The sequence below is a fragment of the Procambarus clarkii genome, chromosome 39 (assembly GCF_040958095.1).
Source record: "Procambarus clarkii isolate CNS0578487 chromosome 39, FALCON_Pclarkii_2.0, whole genome shotgun sequence".
Classification (NCBI taxonomy): domain Eukaryota; kingdom Metazoa; phylum Arthropoda; class Malacostraca; order Decapoda; family Cambaridae; genus Procambarus; species Procambarus clarkii.
In genome coordinates this window covers 10,941,270-10,963,003 of record NC_091188.1, presented here as the reverse complement: position 1 = coordinate 10,963,003, position 21,734 = coordinate 10,941,270, and the positions used below count along the sequence as shown (strand labels likewise).

The 21,734-nt window shown below is 38.4% G+C and overlaps 1 protein-coding gene across 1 annotated transcript in view; it reads right to left on the bottom strand.

Moving 5' to 3' along the window:
- Window positions 1-7,355, bottom strand: part of LOC123760303 (uncharacterized) — a 107,133-nt gene extending 99,778 nt beyond the window's left edge. The window contains exons 1-2 of the mRNA XM_045745874.1: window positions 7,280-7,355; window positions 64-103 (exon numbers count right to left, since the gene is read on the bottom strand). The gene's annotated coding sequence lies outside the window, so the exon portion shown is untranslated. The remainder of the gene's footprint in view (window positions 1-63; window positions 104-7,279) is intronic.
- Window positions 7,356-21,734: the final 14,379 nt, after the last annotated feature.

Here is a 21,734-nt window from a genome sequence, read left to right as displayed (position 1 = left end):
ACGACGCCCAGAGGAAGTAATTGTGTAGCACTACCCAACTCCACTCATCAGAGAGTGTCTTACCTTCTCTGGTCTCCTGCAAGGCTCACGCTTCTCGCCTGATCTGGAAAAGAAGACAGTTCATAGAGATGCGGATCTTAACTATCCATAGTATAGCCTTAAGTGTACTCAACCAACACTCGCGCCAGTGTGTGTGTTTGTGGAAAGCACCACTGTACTTTCCCTTAGGCCCGTGTACATTTGTGTACAGTGTACATTGTGTCATTTTTGTCGTTTGGTTGACATATTTAACGTGAATGTATTTTCTGTTTTATAGTATTTGGGGAGAAATAAGAGATAAAAAATAAGGTCGGCGCTATTATATATATATATATATATATATATATATATATATATATATATATATATATATATATATATATATATATATATATATATATATATATGCAAACAAGCCTGAATGGTCCCCAGGACTATATGCGACTGAAAACTCACACCCCAGAAGTGACTCGAACCCATACTCCCAGGAGCAATGCTACTGGTAACTACAGGGCGCCTTAATCCGCTTGACCATCACGGCCGGACAAAGGGTGAGTTTTCAGTCGCATATAGTCCTGGGGACCATTCAGGCTTGTTTGCATTTGTGTTCCTCACGTGTGCCCCAAAGAATGAGGTGATTAAGTCACTTGTCACTTCGAGTGACAAGTTCGAGTCACTTCTGGGGTGTGAGTTTTCAGTCATATATATATATATATATATATATATATATATATATATATATATATATATATATATATATATATATATATATATATATATATATATATATATATTGAGAGGCAATACCTCTTCACTGGTGTATAGTTTACTTTGGTTCTGGTGTTCAGGGCTTAGGAATACCTGCTTGTGTGTCAGTAAGCTGTGGTGGATGCCTTGATAACCAACCAAAAGTTACCAGGCCCTAAGGCCAACACCAATACCAAACCTTCACTAAAACTATATCATCATATGATATACTTAAGGAAGCTGATGATACGCTATAATAGTCATCATATGATATACTTAAGGAAGCTGATGATACGCTATAATAGATGTGAGGATGTCGTGAAGGATAGAACTGATGTGTGGATGTAACAGCGGATAGAATTGATGGGTGAATGTATAAAGATAGAAAGGATGTATAGTTGACGATATACTAAATATGTGAATGTAATTGAGGATACAATAGAGATGTGAATATAACTTCAGTAGGAGTCTTTTTTTAAAAAGAGCATCTGACGGAACAGTGCGAGATCCAAAACCTTTGTAAAGAAAGAAAAAATGTAAAACTGCACAGAGAGAGAGGAAAGGGCTATCTCTGTCTTTGCAGACCCGGAAAGAGCAAACAAGAGAATAGGGGAAGTGTGGAAGAGTGGAAGCAGGTAGGGTGAACAGAGCGATGGGTGAATAGCTGGAGGGAGAATGGTGAAGTGAAAGGTGGAAGTGAAAAGATGTAGTAGAAAAAATCATTTAAAAATCTTTTTTTATGTATGAGGGGGCCTCGTAGCCTGGTGGATAGCGCACAGGACTCGTAATTCTGTGGCGCGGGTTCGATTCCCGCACGAGGCAGAAACAAATGGGCAAAGTTTCTTTCACCCTGAACGCCCCTGTTACCTAGCAGTAAATAGGTACCTGGGTGTTAGTCAGCTGTCACGGGCTGCTTCCTGGGGGTGGAGGCCTGGTCAAGGACAGGGCCGCGGGGACACTAAAGCCCCGAAATCAACTCAAGATAACCTCAAGATATGTATCTGAAGACTGAGTGGCTTACCTCTGGCGTTCCTACTGAAGGACTAAGGAAATGTTTAGGTGATGGGCTTAGGTGCTAACAGCCTATGAAGGCTTATTTAGGACGTAAGAGAAGTTTAGTGATCAGGCAGGAAGCATATATATATATATATATATATATATATATATATATATATATATATATATATATATTACTAAACAAACTTCAAAACTGGGAAAACTGTATATATGTACATTAAGCAAGGGAATGTATGTTTGTGCATATGTCCCAAAGTGCAATGGACTTAGTTTGGTGTTTAGCTAAGACTTATCAACCCCATAAACTTTGAGACCAAGCAACAAGTACACTGTCTGTTGATTCATCACGTTATTGTGATTTCTACTGAGCATAGTCCAGGACTAAAGCAAACATCCAGTTTTATATACACCGGGGAGCAGAATACACACCACGGTGCAATTTGTACCCATTATCCTTAATGGATTATTTTGGTGGTGAGATTAAGACCTACCAACGTCTAGGTCATTAAGCCCAACACAACATCTTACTGACCAACCAGCAAGTACACTTTAGTCTTGAACATAATCTAGGGTTTAAATAAAATCTCTCATGTATATACACTGATAGGAAGCATCTTTGCATCTTTTCATTTATATAGCCTTACGATCTTCTCAGTCAGCGGTAGTGGTAGAGGACTGCGGACTGCTGGGGAGAAACGATTACCAGCAACATTATCATATTATTATTATGATAGTGTAATCGGAGGAAAAGGAGCGATTTTCAGAGTGATGAATAACAAGATTTGCGCTGATAAATGAATTTCCTGGAAATATACAAATGAAGTCTGCGCGGCTAAATGAAACGGAGAGAGGATAGGCCATGGTTAAAACATTATGTATATATATAGGCAGTAAGTTTAGCGAGAGTGGTGGGGTGGAGGCTGAAATTAAAATACTGACGGGCCGGCAAAATGTTGAAGTCACGAGAAAATTGATGATGAAAATGTGAGTCCACATATACGGGGAAATTTCATATCGCATGTTGGGGCTACTTGAGTTGATTATGGATAGTCAACGGATGAAAAAAAAACATATGAGCGTAGAACAGAATGTGGATCACTTGATGATTTGATCTTGGATATAATTGATGACCAAACCACACAATAGAACGTTTCGGTTCGTCCTGGATCATTATCAAGCCGTATGTGATGGGAGAGAGGAAGGGACGCCCGTTTCTCAACCCTCTGGTACATGATTTGGTCATACCATCTTCAGCCCGTTATTGTGACCCATCGTCTGCATTTGGATATAATTCCCGTCGTCCGGGGACACCTGTACTGTATCGAGGTCCCCCCCCCCCCACCGAGGTCAAACTATTGACCTTGCCCAGGATGCAACCCGCAAAAGTCTCCTTTCTCCCCCGTATCTATTAACAGCAAGGAAAATATAGGCATCTGGTGATATGAACCGTGCCCAACCATTTCTCTCTCGATCGCGGATCGAACTCGAATCCCAGATTGTAAGTCAATACGTAGGCAACTGTGCTACAGGACCCATATTTGGTGTATGTATAGTGAAGAGGTAACTGATAAGATAAATACTCTTTGATTTTCCATTCCACTGTCAAATACAGAAAGCTTGCTTTGTTTTTTTTACAGAAAGCTTTACCTACTTAACCTACCTACTTTTTACTTTACCTATCTGACCAGCTTTACCTACGGCTTAAGCCGTAGGTAAAGCTGGTCAGGACAACACCGTAGTAAGTCCTACATATGACCAATTATAATAATAACAATGTCTGGAAGGGGAATTCAGAATTAAAAAATAATATTTATTATAAAATAATAATAATAAATAATAAGTCCTTAGGGAAATCAATTATTTCATTAAGAACATCATACACTAAATTCATTTGAACACAAACGTGAACCAGGAACAGTTTTCCTTTGTGAAGACCTGATCCGCCAACGCCTGTCACCACAAATAATATTACCGTGTGGTGTAAACCGCTTCTCAGTGTGTATTCACCGAGAAGCGGGTTGACACATAAAGTATACACACACACACACTTTAGCCCTGGACTATGTTCAGGCCTTAAGTTAAAATGTCGGTGGGTAGGTGAGCTATTTTAGTGGCCGTCAAATCCATTGCATGAATTCCTTGATTTCAGCATATAAGGTTTTTTATTTCCATTTGAAAATATCATAAATAGCTCTCTTTGTTAAAAAAAATAAGCAAGAAATCGCAATGCTACTCACAATCGGCTGATTTACATAAACGAGGTTTCCACTTCGTCCACCTGCTGACTTACTGAGCAACGGCACCAGAGTTTCTGTTTGTTATGTTTCTGGTTAAAAAGGGAATACATTTTCTTTTCCATAAGGGGAAACTCGATCAGTTTAGTGGAGCAGAAAATCCTCGAGTGGAGTATTTTCGACACTCACACCTAAAGCCGGGCCGTTATTTTTATACTTGGTCATCTAATGTAAATTTGTAACAAGGAGAAGATAACGTTTAGCTGCGATATAGGCAAAGACACACGCACATACGGAATAATTACCCAACATTCATTAGGAATAACGTGTTTGAGAAAGCACCCAAACATACCTCACTTTGGTAAAAGCCTCAAGATAGGATTCGTGTTGATTCAAAACCTATGCAGTCCCAGTGGCACAGTGGTAAAGCACTCGCCCGGCGCTTCGCGAGCGCTTTGGCCTGGGTTCGTATCCTGGCCGGGGAGGATTTACTGGACGTCAATCTTTAACTGTAGCTTATGTTCACCCAGCAGTGAATAGATACCTGGTTGTTAAACGATTTGGCGGGTCATATACCGGGGAATATTAGGATTAAGGACTTGCCAGAAATGTGTGCTAGTGACTCTACAAGAATGTAAGAACTCTCGTATATATATAAAAAAACACAAGTGCCTGTAGAGTGTTTTCTCGTACCGTTATACGTTTCAACGCATTTGTATACAGTGCGTTTTTTATTGCATATGAGTGTGTATTAGTTTGTACCGTTTTTGTGTGTTTGCTCCTCTGTTTGTACCGTTTTGTGTGCTCTTCTTTGTTTGAACCGTTTTGTGTTTGCTTCTTTGTACTATTTTGTGTGTTTGCTTCTTTGTTTGTACCGTTGTATTTCTTTTACGGTTGTTTCTGTGAACCGATGAGCGTTTCTTTGTACCGTTATGTATTTCTTCGTACCGTTGTGTATTTCTTCGTACCGTTGTGTGTTTACATTGCACTTACATTGTATGCTTACATTACATTTTGTCAGCGATTTTATCTGTTCAAGCGCTTATTTGCTTGGCTAAATTTCAGGCATTAGTAATGCGAATTTGCTCACAAAATACATTTCTGTGACTCTTCCAGGTATCTCCATCTGGATCGAACAAATCAAACGAAAAAATGGCAACAGATTCAAAGCACTACTATATTTAACAGAGCCATTGTTAAATGACTTGACCTTCGACGAAGTTTCATAATGACTAAACTCACTCAAGATAACATATTTGTTCCGGCTTAACTCACTCAAGATAACATATTTGTTCCGGTTTAACTCACTCAAGATAACATTTGTTCCGGCTTGCAGAAACAAAATTTACAAGCGAGCCAAATGAGGATAAAACTCTACCTAGATGATAAACGAGGTATTTTACACGAGTCTCTCAGCCTTAGTGGTTTTAGTTCGAGACTTGGACAAAAGGGAGTCTAGCAAGGTGAAAGATGCAACATATTTGCAGTAAGTATAAGCGTCTGTACCTACCTGGCACTCAAATGAGATTTTAAATCTTCTGGGTTACCCTCAGATTCCCAAGTGCTGCTCCATGATATACTTTTAGAATCTCAGTTGAGTACCAGTTAGGTACTTCCGGGATACACTTTTTTTGTCTTGTGAGCATCTATTGTCAGGATGATAGGATCACAGTTTCGCATTTTGAAGGACTTAGTTTAATTTCTCCAATGATCTAAGTTCACGTAACGTTAACTAATGCACCGTGATTTTGTGAATTACCTACATGCAGCTGTAAGTGAAGTTGGATCAAAGCTGAAAGGGTCCCGGGTTCGATTCCTGCGGCTGGATAGAAGTGTTTGGGAGGATATTTCCTTTCGCCTGATGTCTCTGTTCACCTAGTAGATATCAGGTACCCGAGAGTTAGGCAACTGATGTGTGTTACATCCAGGGGGATGGACAGAAGTAGGCTTGGACCTAGGGGGGTGGGCGGGGATCATGATAAGCCTATGGAAAAAACATTCGGTGAACCATGCACTTTTCCTATTCGAAACTTAGAGCAAATCTGATCATTTTGTTTTCGGATTTTTCAAACCAATTTATTTTCGCAGCAAGTAATTGGAAAAGAGCACTGCAATTTTTCCAATTTTGTTTTAAAATTTGTTGAACTTTTATTTTTCTCATGGGAACAAAATAACCGAAATTTTGCTGACCTGGCTAGTGGATTTAGAAGTGCAGAGTGAGAGAGAGAGAGAGAGAGAGAGAGAGAGAGAGAGAGAGAGAGAGAGAGAGAGAGGGGAGGGAGGGAGGGAGGGAGGGAGGGAGGGAGGGAGGGAGAGGGAGAGGGAGAGAGAGAGAGAGAGAGAGAGAGAGAGAGAGGGGTGGGGGGGAGGGAGGGAGGGAGGGAGGGAGGGAGGGAGGGAGGGAGAGAGAGAGAGAGAGAGAGAGAGAGAGAGAGAGAGAGAGAGAGAGAGAGAGAGAGAGAGAGAGAGAGAGAGAGAGAGAGGGGAGGGAGGGAGGGAGGGAGGGAGGGAGGGAGGGAGAGAGAGAGAGAGAGAGAGAGAGAGAGAGAGAGAGAGAGAGAGAGAGAGAGAGAGAGAGAGAGAGAGAGAGAGAGAGAGAGAGAGAGAGAGAGAGAGAGATGGGTAATTACATTTTTATTCACCTAGCACCATCAAACAACCCGTGTCTGTAAACGCTTACCAAATGACTTCGTGAACTAACTTTTCCTGTACAAAATGACCGAAGTTCAGCGAGGTGTCTTGGATACAATTAGTTTCTCTATTTAATTATTTTTTTTATTTTATTATATTTTATTCACTGACAGCCTTTAATAACATATTTTAAATTAGCCGTAAGCTCTCTAGTTTGTAATAAACTGATGATACTTCGTGTATCAATTATTCCATAAAAGTTTAAAATACTTACTTTTTTATACGTATATATAAATGCTTGAAATATTCTCTATCTGATACATCGACGGGTATATCCTATTTCTCGGTGCATGTAAACTGTTTACTTTAGTCTTGGACTGCATTCAGGAGTAAGGTAGACTTACTGGTTGGTCTGCAAGCTTTTGTGTTGAAGATGAAATACGTTTATTGAGGTATAAATACACACAAAGGGGTGAGGTAGCTCAAGCTATTCTCATCCTCGTTCAGCACAACTGCGTTCAGCTTTTGTGTTGGACTTAATATCCCTCACGGGGTTAATGACCCTTCAACCCCCCCTTTCCCCTAAAATTATATACCGGTAACGTACTTACTGGACAGTGAACAAGCTTGATCCCAGGTCAGTGAACTGGAGCTGTACCCTTGAGCACAATGATCGCCTGACTAAAGTACACTGAGGGGGAAGGGTGGTTGGGCCACTCCGATAACACCCTTCCCCTCCCCCACCACCCACTTTCTCTCCCCATGGGTCTTCATGGGCCCCCCCCCCTCCTCCCCCGGCAGAATCGGACCACTAGGCTTCCACCCCCTTTGGGACACATGACCTAAACGGTTGCCAAGCGCCAGTAAGCAAGTATGTATTGAATTACGTCAGTAAGTGTTCTTTTCGTTTATCTCTTCTGTGAAGAATTGAAGGTGAATAAGTACAATGTGTATAATTAGTCTGTTAAAAATTTTTTTTACAATTAATAGGGAAGATAGTTGTTCAAAAAAGTGAGATGTGACAGTCCTTGTTGGGTACAAGAGGACTACGGAACTAGACACAGATTCACTAGCACCGTTACTCTCAGTACTAAGGTGTATATAATGTTATACAATATAATTCACCGAAAGAATTATATTGTATGACATTATATAGATGATAAATTTCTGTAATTTACAGATGACTAAATCCAGTTTGGTTCATTTATTAATTCAAGGTGATAAGAAATACTCACGAATATATATATATATATATATATATATATATATATATATATATATATATATATATATATATATATATATATATATATATATGCGAACAAGCCTGAATGGTCCCCAGGACATATGCAACTGAAAACTCACACCCCAGAAGTGACTCGAACCCATATTCCCAGAAGCAACGCAACTGGTATGTACAAGACGCCTTAATCCACTTGACCATCACGACCGGACAAAATGAGGTGATAGCCGAGGCTATATGAACCACCCCACCGCCGGCACTCGGATAGTTATCTTGGGCATAGCATTTTACCAAATCACCTCATTCTTTGGGGCACACGTGAGGAACACAAATTCAGGCTTGTTCGCATTTGTGTTCCTCACGTGTGCCCCAAAGAATGAGGTGATTTGGTAAAATGCTATGCCCAAGATAACTATCCGAGTGCCGGCGGTGGGGTGGTTCATATAGCCTCGGCTATCACCTCATTTTGTCCGGTCGTGATGGTCAAGTGGATTAAGGCGTCTTGTACATACCAGTTGCGTTGCTTCTGGGAGTATGGGTTCGAGTCACTTCTGGGGTGTGAGTTTTCAGTTATATATATATATATATATATATATATATATATATATATATATATATATATATATATATATATATATATATATTTAATGATGCATAAACCACTTTGATTTATAGGCAGATATTAATTTTGACAAGATGTTGCAGCTTATGCCTCATCCAATTTACCGAGTGGCTTAGCGAGGCTGCAAGTAAAACATTAATATCTTTCCATATTTCACGTGTGGCGAAATTAAGTTCTATTTTTAAGAGAATTAATAGCTTTTGTTAATATTAAACAATCAATATATCTTAATGAGTAGCACCTGCGATGTAAGCCGATAATACTGTTAAGTTTGAGAAAAATCACGTTAGTGTGATTTCGTTGTGTAATTGTTGAACAAAAAAAAATGAAGAATGTTTGCTGGTTCCTTCGTGGCTTGCGGGAACTTCTCGGAGAATTGTCACTGAGGCCACTGAGTTATTGCGGAGGCCTTGATGACCCCTCCTGAAGTTGATATACTTTGTTGCACAACGTTTCACTGATTACTGGGAGTGGGGGTGGGTATGACAACGTTGCTCTGATTACCGTTGCACTGATTACTACGAGGGGTGTGCAATGTTGCACTGATTACTACGAGGGGGCAACGTTGCTCTTATTACTGTGGGGGGATAACGCTGATCAGATTACCTGGCTTGGTGTTGGGCTTACGGCCTATCAACCTCTGGAGGATTATTAAGGCCTATCATCCTCTGGAGGATTATTAAGGCCAATCCACCTCTGGAGGATTATTAAGGCCAATTAACCTCTGGAGGATTATTAAGGCCTATCCACTTCTGGGGGATTATTAAGGCCTATCAACCTCTGGAGGATTATTAAGGCCTATCAATCTCTGGAGGATTATTAAGGCCTATCAACCTCTGGAGGATTATTAAGGCCTATCCACCTCTGGAGGATTATTAAGGCCCATCAACCTCTGGAGGATTATTTCGGCCTATCAACCTCTGAAGGATTATTAAAGCCTATCAACCTATGAAGGATTATTAAGGCCTATCAAAATCTGGAGGATTATTAAGGCCTATCAACCTCTGGAGGATTATTAAGGCCTATCAACCTCTGGAGGATTATTAAGGCCTATCAACCTATGAAGGATTATTAAGGCCTATCAACCTCTGGAGGATTATTAAGGCCTATCAACCTCTGGAGGCATATTGAGGCCACCACAACAGCCTAAGGACCTACCACCAAGAATATTTTAATCTTAAACATAGCCCCTGGACTAAAGTAAACTCTCAGTGTATATACAGTGAGAAGTGAGGTTCACCTACGGAGGGACAAAGCTGCTCTGATTAATACGGATAGCGACGCTGATCTGATTATACTGGGGCAAAGCTGCTCTAATTACGCTTTCTGTTAACAAAATTCATTACTATGCTAAGAATATTTAAACTCGTACCCAAAGAAAAAAAAACATTTATTGATCTAAAATTAGTTATTTATCATTTGTTATTATTTATACAAATTTTGATCAGTTAACTTTCTGATATGTATATATATATATATATATATATATATATATATATATATATATATATATATATATATATATATATATATATATGTATATATATATATATATATATATATATATATATATATATATATATATAATAAAATAAGAAGAATGAATGTCTTCATTCTACTTTGCTCTGATGAAGGTGAATTAAGCCGAAAACGCGTTTAGCATTCTCTATTTTTCGCATGTGAAAATTTGTGTGTGTGTGTGTGTGTGTGTGTGTGTGTGTGTGTGTGTGTGTGTGTGTGTGTAAAACACATAAAATACAGAATATAAGATTATCAGGGGTCTAGTGATTATGTGAATAATCACAAACATATAAATCCTTATTGAATATCTTCAATCACCAGTGCTACATCATCATCACAGACATATTTCACGTAGCTCACATCACCTATACAGCTTAAAGTCGATACTAAATCAATTTAGTGATACTGAGCAGCGAATATGACTCTAAAAACCATATAAACTGGTATAAAGATGACGGGGGTAATGCAGTGAAGACTTACCAATGTGTTACTAAGGTAAAGTTTCCCCCTGGTGGGGCAGGAGGGTGTTATTGCCAATATATCCCCCTCTGCCTCCTTCCCTCTGCTCAAGTTTAGCAAAAGCCGATATCGCTGTCGAGAAACACAATATATTTGACAAATGTCGGTCACTTAGGTGGGAGCCACGAAGTGCAGCTGCACTCTCTCTGCCATTCTCCCTGTCAGGCATCGCTATAAGTCTGGAGAATAATATCTTCTTGAAAATAAGAGAGACGTCTGGCGGAGAGAGAGAGAGAGACGCCTGCGTCGTATCGGTAATGTATACCAACCGCTAGTCGGGGAGGGGATGGTGCCATCACTGCCAATGGAACCATCACAGGTAATGGTACCATCACAGAATTTTGCACACTCACAACCACAGGTAATAGTAATATACCAGATAATGACACAATCACAGATAATGGTAATGATTCTTTCATAGGCAATGTAATCAAAACGAGCAATGATACCCTTACAACTGTCAAGCAATGGTAGCACCAGCACCTATGGTACCCCTTACAACTAAAAAACTTACGAACAAATAATGGTAGCATCAGTCTCAACTTGTACCATCACTACGCTTGACACAATTACAACGGATGATAATATTTCTTTCACAATTAAATAATATAGTCGATATCTAATGAAGTTTATCATCTGTGAGCTTTTCTTTATCATCCCTGAGGTTATCTTTATCATCCGTGAGGTTATCTTTATCATCCGTGAGGTTATCTTTATCATCCGTAAGGTTATCTTTATCATCTGTGAGTTTAGCATTACCATCTGTGAGTTTATCCTTACTATCTGTGAGTTTAGAATTATCATCTGTGGGTATACCTTCATCATTTGTAAGCTTATCACCTGTAGGTTTATTTTTATCTGAGTTTATCTTTATCATCTGCGAGTTTACCTTTCATCTTCTGCGAATTTATGATAGCATATATTATATGTAATCTGTTTTTAAATAGAGTAAAAGAGCTGAGATCAACTTGCATGTCTCTCTTGTCAGCCTCAAGACATCACATTACTGCTGACTTCAATAGCAAGTTTCCTCCCGGCTACATGGACCGTATACCCCCAAGGAATTACGACAAGGGGTATCTATTATATATGTGCTTCTCAACAGAGACTGGTACAAGAACCCCGGGGCAAGCACCCAGGCGCTCATCGGTACTCCTTCCCTGACCACCTCTGTTCATATCGTATCTTTGTACATGCTTCACGTACCACCTACTACAAATACAGATAATCGTCAGTAGAACCTAAACACCTGGTCTAACTTAACCAACGCCAAACTCTACCTAGAACTTTAATATGTATAATATTAAATTATATAAGTGCCAACCTTTTATTAATAGACGGATATTAAAATTGACGAATACTTGTCAATTGACACGAATACGTGTGAAATGTGTTAGTGAGAGGAGGGCGGCCGCTTTTACAAACCTCACGTGAGCACAGGTTGCCAGTGAAATAGTCTTAAATCCATTTCAGGAGTCTCCTACCTTGACACCCATGCATGCAAGGTCGTCCAGGATCGCAATCCCATGTGCCTTATCTAAAGCGCCTTTGATGTTAACAAACACAGAGTACTTGGCTGAGTCATTGGCTAAATCATTTATTATGCAATTAGCTGTGCGCCGCATTTCAACAAATCCATTAAACCCTTCCCCTAGTCTACCTATTTTGTGTGAGAGGCGATTTAGAATGATTCTGTCAAACATATAGACAGAACCTGAAAGTATATCTGTTTTTCAGAATGTTAAGAAGCAGTTTAGAATATGATTATATTATATATAAGCTTACTCATGTCAAAAAGTATGTGTAATAAAATTTTTAATGACTAGGAATTTTAATTATGGAAAATTTAACATTTACAAATTTTAAATGCTAAAATTCTATAAATGACTAAAATTTTATAAAAGATTTTGCTTGGAAAAGATGGACAAAAATATAGCAGTTAAGCTCAATATCAAATGCCTAGTAGCCAGAGCAATGGTGGCAAGCTCTATTATGGCTTAAATAGTATTTATCTTAAATAGTTTAGAACAAATGCTTAAATATTGTAACGCCACTCCCGTAAACGTTGGTTTGCGATGAACATAAAATGTGAATTGGCCTGGTTGATGGGGTTCTGGGAGTTCTTCTACTCCCCAAGCCCGGCCCGAGGCCAAGCTCGACTTGTGAGAGTTTGGTCCACCAGGCTGTTGCTTGGAGCGGCCCGCAGGGCCACGTACCCACCACAGCCCGACTGATCCGGAACTTCTCTTAGAAAACCGTCCAGTTTTCTCTTGAAGATGTCCACGGTTGTTCCGGCACCGTGGACATCTGGCCATCAATATTTGTAATAAATGTCAATAAATATTATTTTGCAATTAACCTCAATTTTATAAATAAATATTCAATTGACTTTAATTCTAAGCATTTAGAGCAATTATGATAAAAAAAAATCCAACCAAAACTTTTAGGCGTTTCAACATAGGTTTTTTTTAAGCCTGATCAAAGTAGTGTGGGTGAAAAATGAGACATTTTACACGATGGAACAGGTGCGTAAGAGCACGATAAATTACATGAGATATATAGCCTGTCTAAGCCAGTATATATATATATATATATATATATATATATATATATATATATATATATATATATATATAATATTAGTGTTCAGTGAGAAACCACAAGGTCTCCTCTGAATACTTTTTATTTTCTTCTCCGAGGCTATGGGTCCCCACATTGGCACCAGAGGTGGTACCCTCACAAACTTTTATATATATATATATATATATATATATATATATATATATATATATATATATATATATATATATATATATATATATATATATACACAAACAAGCTTGAATGGTCCCCAAGCCAATATGCAACTGAAAACTCCACACCCCAGAAGTGACTCGAACCCAGACAGCCTGGGGCACTATACAACTGGCGTACCTGGTACCTTAACCACTTGACCAACCGTGACCGTACAAAAGACATTGGTAGCCGAGGCTACCAATGTTTTCAGTTATATATATATATATATATATATATATATATATATATATATATATATATATATATATATATATATATATATATATAATAAAATTCTCCTATATAGAGAAGTAATGACAAGAGACGTAATCTAAGCATTCGCTCAATAAACAAGAAAACCCAAACGTAACATTTGTTTTGAGATTACCACCAGAAATAACAATGACGAGTACCCATTCCACCATATAAAAATATATAGGCCACAGTAATAAAAAAAAACCACCTGAGTCAGTTATGAGTGAATAGCCACCAGCGAAAGGAAAAATTCCGCGCACTTTCGTGTATTCCACTCATTGTTTAGGAAGACAATGCTTACGCATTTTTCATTGCTAATGTGTTTAAATTCACGAAACTGCTCGAATATTTTCGTTTCTCTTTCCCTGTGGCTACCTAACCTATGGAAGAAAAATATTAGCATCAATATTATCTCCTCCAGCCACTAGTTCACCAGAGAGCCGCAAACCATACCTACGATGTGATATGCACAGATTCACAGTCTGTTAACTGAAAGATGCTCCCCTGTCGACTTGTCTGATTCACTCTCAACATGTCAGTTACAGACGCGGGTTGTGTTCAAGGGGAAACTATAGTGGAGTAAGACTTACCATGTGGGAAGGGAACGCTCTCAGCCTGTTAACAGGAGTGAGCAATCGTCTGTTCCTGTATCCTCTTGTTAGTAAAAAAAAAGAAATAGTCAAATCCTTGACTCACTCAGGTTGTTACGTCTCAACAGTTTACAAATGGAATATATCGTGAACGAATGAAGGACTTTGTGGCAACAGTTTATCTGATTTTCAAATTCATGTCAGACTATACAAAATTGACCCATTCACATCTTGTCTTATACATTATAAAACGTATGAAATGTTTTTTTTGACATGGATAATGTAGTATTATTATTATGGCTGGGCCTCATTTGCGTGCACGTACTGTTATGGGTGGCTACTGTTGCGTGCACGTACTGTTATGGGTGGCTACTGTTGCGTGCACGTACTGTTATGGGTGGCTACTGTTGCGTGCACGTACTGTTATGGGTGGCTACTGTTGCGTGCACGTAATGTTATGGATGGCTACTGTTGCGTGCACGTACTGTTATGGGTGGCTACTGTTGCGTGCACGTACTGTTATGGGTGGCTACTGTTGCGTGCACGTACTGTTATGGGTGGCTACTGTTGCGTGCACGTACTGTTATGGGTGGCTACTGTTGCGTGCACGTACTGTTATGGGTGGCTACTGTTGCGTGCACGTACTGTTATGGGTGGCTACTGTTGCGTGCACGTACTGTTATGGGTGGCTACTGTTGCGTGCACGTACTGTTATGGGTGGCTACTGTTGCGTGCACGTACTGTTATGGGTGGCTACTGTTGCGTGCACGTACTGTTATGGGTGGCTACTGTTGCGTGCACGTACTGTTATGGGTGGCTACTGTTGCGTGCACGTAATGTTATGGGTGGCTACTGTTGCGTGCACGTACTGTTATGGGTGGCTACTGTTGCGTGCACGTAATGTTATGGGTGGCTACTGTTGCGTGCACGTAATGTTATGGGCGGCTACTGTTGCATGCACGTAATGTTGAAGGTGGCTACTGTTGCATGCACGTAATTTTGCAGATGGCTACTGTTGCGTGCACGTAATCATATAGGTGGCTACTGTTTCGGGATTTAGGTAAATTGGAACTATGACAACATAATTTTCACTATAAATAAAGCCACTTTTCTACTAAACGATTCAACACGAAATCAAGACCAATTCCATCGTAATGCCATTTTATATATATAAAAGCAGGTACAGGGAGAGAAACTTCGCCTGTTCAATATATTTTTCGAATGATAATATAAATTATTAAAAAAAAATATTATGGCCCATCATTGTTCACCGCATGCAGGGTAAATGATGTGGTATTAATATTTTATGTGTGAAATATTATTCAAAATGATATATATAAAATGATTGCGAAGTAAGTACCGTGTTATCATATGCATATTACCATTTTTATAAATATGCAAAATAATTAAAAAATAAGGGGAGGATGCGTTGCTCACATGCCAATGGGATTATAAATAGGACGAAATATAATTCTAATGGATCCTACTATTACCTCACAGTCAAAATACGATAATTATTGATATTTAAGCACTAGGCATTTCAATTTTTTTTTTAAAGAATTCAAATAATATTTGTTCACGCCTGCTCTTCCGTATCGAAGCGCTTTAACTGGTAACCTGATCCAGGGAAACGTAGTCTAAGACAATGCGATCCCCGCCGGGAAGAATCGTTTTTACAGCCAAGTACACATTTTACTGTTGAGTTAAATAGGGGAACTTTCCATTAACTCATACCAACCAAGTAAAAAGTCTCCCTTCTCAGGGACGCACTGGTTAACGACAACCCTTGGGAAACACCTAGTTAGCTAGAACCATTGAAACACATATAGTCCGCAAGAAAATCCAGGAAAACACCATAGTAAAATAGAACCCTGGAACACATTTTGTTAATTAGAAGCCTTGGGAAACACCTAGTTAGCTAGAACCATTGAAACACATATAGTCCGCAAGAAAATCCAGGAAAACACCATGGTAAAATAGAACCCTGGAACACATTTTGTTAATTAGAAGCCTTGGAGAATGTCTGGTTAACTAGAAAACCCGGGACACACCTGATTAGGTAGAAAACGTGGGGAACACCTGGTTAAACAGAAACTTTGGGTAGTACTTGGTTAAGTAGAAACCATAGAATCTACCTGATAAAGTAGAAACCATGGGAGACAGCTACTAGGCTATCCCATCAGACGTATTAATCCTGGGATACGATGAAGCAACCGTAAACCCAATGTAAAGAAACTCGGATAGTTGAGTTTTCATTGCACCTGTTTCATCTATATACTAATTATTGCTCATAAAATGGATATAGAAAGTTATATGTTAAAACTGGTTTTGTCATCAATAACGATGCGTCGCCTCTACCAAATTCGAATTAATTGCAATTATTAATTGACAAAATTTTTTAATTATACGAATATTATTTAAAATAAAAGCTAAAATATTTTATATATCTATGTAAAGATTAAAATTAAGAAAAAAATTATAAATTATATAGAAAATTTGAAAACTAATATAAATTATGAAGAAATGTTGAAAACTAACAAATTTTATAGACAATTTTAAAACTAATATAAATTTAAAATGAATATATATATATATATATATATATATATATATATATATATATATATATATATATATATATATATATATATATATATATTTCAATGCGAAATATATAAGTAATTCTGAGATAACTCTATCAAAGGTGTTGAAGAAATGCGTAAGTACTTCATTCATAATGATGTACTACCAGAAATCTTAGCTAAGTATCCAACGTTTGCGTACTGTCGGTAATGCATCCACATGACTGTAAACTTACCGCTCAGTTGAGTGGGTACGGAGCAGGATTAGAAATTGTAATAATATACATAGCTGGAGAACTTTGTTCTATTTTGTTTGTTTTGCGTTCTATAATATGTTTGGAGAACAGTTACTCGCAAGAGCTTTTATCTAGAAAGGAAGCTTGAATATTATTTTCCGATCATATTCGTTTTTTAAATATTAAATAAATGCATATTATGCTTAGTTTAACAATAAAAGCTAATGGGTGAATTTAACTGAACAAAATGTTCTTTTGGGATGAAGTATGCAATGAAAAGAGGCGAATGTGAGAGCATGGGTTCCATGGCCTGTGATCTTCAATAATATAGCAGGGGGGACCTCTGTCAGTCCACGTGACGATCAGCTATACGGTACATCCGGTCACCGCTGCCCGGAATTCAATCAATCTTTGCATGGCTTACATGTCTGACCCAGAAATGGGTGTAGGTTAAATGGAGTTCCCAGCTCCAGGGCCCTGACATTAGGGCAGCCCATTTCCAAAGCCCTGACCAACAGGAACGAACACAAGTTTGTTTAATGATGATGGTTTTATAGGCTGAAGCCAAGCGCCGAGAAAGGACGCTATTCCGTGCTGGAGTTAGAATGGTTAAAATAAACAATTATCAAATCAATTTTGTTCAAGTATTTCTCAATCTGGGCATTTGCGTGAGCAATGCATTAGATTGCGTTAATTGGTTTGTTATCAAGTCCAGCTTAGTGTATTTACTGTATCCTGTCTGAATCTGTTTAACTGGGAGAGATGTGCGGTTATGTTCTGCAGCTTAAACTGGCTGATGATGTCCACTCTTCGTGAGAAATGCGAGTGAAGTCTTCACCAGTAATTCTTAATTTGGTATTTTTTTCACGACTTCGGGTTAGTCTAACTGAGGATTTTCATGGAGCAGTGGTCAACCAAACCACAGGTTCATTATCAACCAGTACACGCTCAGAACGCAGTGGTTGAGCGCCGCTGTAAGTGTTGACTAGCTGAGCCCCTCCGGTGATGCTCACTGCTTGAGCGGCGTCGGTGGCACTGGGTATTTATACTTTTTATAATAATGTAATTATAAATAATAGTAAATAATAATAATAATTTTTCGTTGAAGAGCTCTATATATATAAGAAATCTAGCAAGAGTACGTAGTATTTAGTAGGTTTCGCTAGCACTAAATATTAGCAAGCTTTACAGCTCAACATTTAGCATAACCCGTCAAATAGCTCCAACACGTTAAATGTTTCACTCAGTCCACAAACACTCATCTAACTCAACTCGACAGCATGCCATTGCCAATTTTATAATTGGCCGATGTGGCTTACTATTAATTAAAAAAATCTATGCATATTCACTATTTAAAAATCATGAGCTATAACGCAAAAATCTCTTCGAGTTATCACATAAATCATTTTGGGGAGTAAAATTAATTCGCAACTAAAACCATGGTGTTGATTGTGAGCGTGTCGGCGGTGCTAATGGGGAATATGAATTATCAATCCAGCTGCTAGGTATCAACCTGTACAACTCCAATCTGATTCTATTTACAATTCCCGAACAAGCATTCGAATATCATCAATCGTGTTATGTCATCGTGATAGCCACATTCATTAGTTTACATTGGGGTATATATACACCGAGAGGTATATACCGCTTTTCGGTGTATATAGTGCTTACTTCAGTCGTGGATAATGTCTGAAGGCAGAATTCCTGTTGTCTGGTCAGGAATCACTTGTGTGGTTTTAATAATCCTCCAAAGTTGAAAGGCCTTAAGCCCAACATATGAATCGTTGATATTTAAACTTTAATTTGATTCTTTGGAATATACAGAGAACTGTTTAACTACACACAGAAATCACAATAGCGTGATGCATCAAATGAACAAATCTACAAGGGCCATGACGAGGGTTCGAACCTACGTCCGTGATGATCCCAGACGCTGCCTTAATCGACTGAACTACGACATGGTTAAAAGAATTGCAACCGGGAAATCATCCTGATTTACCAACGGATCCTGCAGTCTCTTTTAACCATGTCGTAGTTCAGTCGTTTAAGGCAGCGCCTGGGATCCTCTCGGACGTAAGTTCGAATCCTCGTCACGGCCTTTGTGGCTTTGTTCAACTGTTTAACTATTTAACTGATATGAAAGGAAATTTTTATATAAAAAATTGTTGGAACCGTTGTAAAATAAAGCTTAATGGAGATTCTTAGTTCGAATCCTGATCACATGCTAGGATCGCGTCCTGGACAGATATTAAGAGCGAGTTCTGGACAGATTCCGGTTCCAAATCCTAGTTCGATCATGTGCTTGAGTCCGTGACAATTCCTGGCATCGATTTACAGACAGTTTCTGGGTTTCAGTCCCAAGAATTGTCTGAGTTCGTGTCCTAAATAAATCCAGGGATCAAGTCGTGGACAAATTCTGGGCCGAGTATCGGACAAATAGATCGTTGATTCCAATCCCAGACAGGGTGAAACATTTTATGCAAAATTTCGCTGTTTCATTCGCCAAAACTCACTCAAGCGCCGCACTTGACCTAAAAAACTGAAGGATTAGAATGCTTCACTTGCGCTCTAGATCAACCTCACAAGCATTCAGGGCTTAGAACAGATCTATGAAATAGAAACCGAGTAAGTACATTGGTCAATATAGTGCTGCACTATTTAGAGTCAGGCCATTGACGTGCTGCGCTATATTAAATTCAAAACATAAACTGGAGAACATTCTAAAGTTTGCACCAAGACTGGTTCATGAACCTATAGACCTGAGCAACAAGAGATCTAGATCTGACCACGCCGGAAAGAGAGGAGGGCAAGAGGCAACCTAACCGTGATATAAGACTCTCAGAGGCATGGAAATCGATCAGGAAAAGAACTTAGTGTGAAGTGGAAACCAGAAACTCAGAAGAGCCATAGGGATGCAAGAAACATTTCTCAATGTCAGAGAAGTGAGCAAATGGAATGAGCTACAAGGGGGGGGGGGGAAAGGTTGAGTTGTTGTTGTTCTTATAGATTCAGCTACTCGGAACAAAAGTTCCAAGTAGCTATGGTGAGCCCGTAGTGGACTTTAAGGGTTGAGGCTAATTCTATATATATATACATATATATATATATATATATATATATATATATATATATATATATATATATATATATATATATATATATATATATATATATATATATATATACATACACATAAATAAAAATACCTCAACTGATAGATAATGCATTATCTAACATTCTATTACTCGTGTGATCATAAGTTCTTGGTTTCGTTTAGTTTCATGTTAGCCTTTACCTGAAGCTAAAATTGTCAAGCGAACCGTGAATAGTTGACAAGTTTTCAATCATCACTTTTGCATATATTTTTAAATTTGAAATGTTATGGCACTGGTCACGAAAGGTCAAGTGGAAATATTACACTGTTTCAATGACCACAAAGGTTATACAAACGCAATTGTAATAATAGTTTTCATACAGTTATATGAAAATATAGAGTAAGCGTGTTTGTCTTTCATAAATAATATTGTTCTGAACAGCATGGAGTCATCAGGACCAATTATATATATATAATATATATATATATATATATATATATATATATATATATATATATATATATATATATATATATATATATATATATATATATATATATATATAGAATTATCAACCCTTTAACCCTGTCGTAGCTCAGTCGATTAAGGCAGTGTCTGGGATGCTCCCGGACGCAGGTTCGAATCCTCGTCACGGCCCTTGTGGATTTGTTCATTTGATGCATCACGTTAGTGTGACCATGTGTTATATACACCGGATAACGTGTTAGTTGCTATATATACTAAGAATAAACTTTAAACGTAAACATGTGTATGACTATAGTATACCTGTAGTTAGTAGGGATTTGTAGTAGTTTTTCATTACTGTCTCCAAATGTTGACAAGCCTTCAGCCAAACATCAAACCGACAGATAGGCACACCAAAAAAAAAAAAAAAAAAAAAAAAAAACAGACACTAAGTGTATACGCACTGAAAGTTTAACTTAGTCCTGGAATATGTTCAGGATTCAAATATACTTGCTGGTTAGTAAGGTATTGTGGTGGCCTTTATAACCCGCCAGAGGTTGATAGGCCGTAAGTCCAACACTAAGCCAAGACAAGCAGAAGTGACGCTGTTCTTCGGGCGGGTTAGTCTTGGAGTGTCAGTTAAAGAGGATCCGCCAGCGGGCTGAAGTGTCTCTTGGGGGCTCTAGTTCAATAATGTTGACCAGCTCACGAATGGCGCGACCACAGAGCTTTCAATAACAGTTGATAGGTTACTGGGTATTCATACCCGTGCCACCTCTTGGGTGGCTTAATCTTTATATCAATCAACAGCTGATGCTCGAATCGACCTAATCTAGGTGAGACTCTTGACTCTTATCACTGAAGTATATAAGATTCATTAGCTTTCAGCAGCAACAAAGAATCATCCTCAAGGTGTATATTCACTAAGAGTATATTTTAACCTTGAACTATATTCAAGACGGAAGTATACTGATTAATAGTTTTCTAACGTGATTTCATTCACCCACCACCACCATCAAAGTCCAAACATGACCATTAAATAACCCTACATTTGTCAACACTGATTTCCTTACTTCGGTTTTGGGGTGAAGACCTAGCACAATAGGGATTAAAGCCTAGCTAGTGGCGATTAAAACTGGTGG